Source organism: Rhagoletis pomonella, unplaced genomic scaffold, assembly GCF_013731165.1.
Source record: "Rhagoletis pomonella isolate Grant_MI unplaced genomic scaffold, Rhpom_1.0 Rhpom_scaffold_00006, whole genome shotgun sequence".
NCBI lineage: Eukaryota > Metazoa > Arthropoda > Insecta > Diptera > Tephritidae > Rhagoletis > Rhagoletis pomonella.
In genome coordinates this window covers 25,847,850-25,849,856 of record NW_023458560.1, presented here as the reverse complement: position 1 = coordinate 25,849,856, position 2,007 = coordinate 25,847,850, and the positions used below count along the sequence as shown (strand labels likewise).

At 34.0% G+C, this 2,007-nt stretch overlaps 1 pseudogene; it reads right to left on the bottom strand.

Annotated features, from left to right (window-relative positions):
* Positions 1-764: 764 nt before the first annotated feature.
* Positions 765-2,007, bottom strand: LOC118741853 (annotated as a pseudogene).

Below are 2,007 nucleotides of genomic sequence, written 5' to 3'. Positions count from 1 at the left end.
AAATATAGTTCATATTGCAACAAAGAACATAAAAATAAAATCTCGAAACTTTGTGGAAATCTCAAGAAAATTCAATAAATTTGCCTACAAGTTTGAAACTTTTTAATCAGATTTTTCATTAAAGTTCTAAGTATGCAGTTTTATAACCCATTCAATTTTAGTATTACGAAATGCAAGTTTGAAGTTGTTAAAAAAACGCGTTGATTTTTGGCAATTTTTTCTTGCATACATAAAAAAAAACTGTTGAACGAACTTTGTATGGATGAAACTGCGTGAAAAAGTTGCTAAAAATTAACACGACTTTTAGCAACTTCTAACTTATTTTTTGTTGTACTAAAATGGAATGGGCTATAAATCTGCATATCCAGAATTTTCTAAAAAGTCTGATTAAATTTAGAGACTTAATTTTTATGTTATAAAACCCTAGTGGAAAAAGTTAAAGTAAAAAATTTTGCAAACATTGTGAACAACTTTTTATGCTAATAATTTAGTGCGGCACTGTAGTTTATTCTTTAACAAAAACACTATAAATCCAAGTTTCAAATTTTGCGTTATATTAAAAAAAATCAACAAACCAACCAAATCGTTTTTAATTAATTTCTTAGGAATATGCCTCTTTAAACACTCCTAACTAACTCACTGAATTTCAAAATAAAATTCCATGCGAACAAAAAACGAAAAAATTTCGATTAAATCTTATAAATGAACCAAATTTTTTCTGATCAATAAAAAATCACCTTTACTTAAATTTTTTATAACATTGGCTAATTACAAAAGTGATTTCTTGTAATAATATTTCGAACAGCTCTTCCTTCATTTAAAACGTGTACTAATTCGACATTGTCCCCAGACGATTGATTATCAGATAGATCAGCAGGTGGATCTACTTCAGGAAGCGGAAGATTAAATCTCTTTCGAATATTATGTAGTGTACAGCATGCAGTAATTATAGACTCAGCAAATGAGGGATCCACCATTAGCCCCCGGTCTTGTGAAAGGCAAGCAAATACCTTTTTTAGAACTCCATTAAGGCGTTCTACACAGTTTCGTGCACGTACGTGGCTATCATTGTAGCGCTGCTGGCTGGCATTCTCAACATTTCTGAACGGAGGCATTAGCCACGGCTGCAATGGATACCCAGAATCTCAATCGCACACCAATTGCACATTCTTGGAAAAGTATCCTTTCCGATTAATGTAGCAGTATTCTACATCACTTGATGGCTTCTTAATTTTGACGTGAGTGCAATCAATCGCTCCTAAGACTACGGGAAATCTAGTTGCATTAAAAAAACTGTAAATAAACAACAAATGAAATGAATAACCACTAGTCGTTAAATTTGAAATAATTCACCTACCGTTGTTTTACTATATTCTGCTGCTCCAATGTTGTTGGGAATATAATATATCGTTGCGCCAAGTAGTTTTGCAAAATTTTTGTGACTTGATGTAGTATGCGGCTTACCATGGTCTTACTTATGGCGCAAACGAAATCCTGACCGACGTCTCTAAGGTACGATCCTGTAGCATAATAGTGGAGTGCTACACACAGTCTAATGGAGTTTGGAATGAACGTATTCCTTACTGCTGTATCCATTAAAGGCTCCATTTCTACAAGAAGTTCCCTGACTGCTGCCCTGCTGAAGCGAAACAACTCTATAAAGCGCGCCTCTGGAATGCTGAATGGATCTGTGGAGTCCCTCAAATACCGCCGTCGCATTCGCAGCATATTTCTGCGGTCCTGTTGTATCGCGAGTGTAGCTACCAACAAACTCATAGCTGAAAATAAATATTTATCAATATACAATTTTTTGTATACACATTTTTGTTTTCATGCTTACTTTTCAAAATGTTTTGACAAATAATTTTCAATTCGATTTCACACATTCCTTGTCGATTGGCATATCATTTCTCTCACTGTTCCACATTTTGTCGATTAATGCTTACGGAAACACTTTTTCTCCGCCAATCGACAAACTTGGATCGAATCGATATGACGTCACTATAA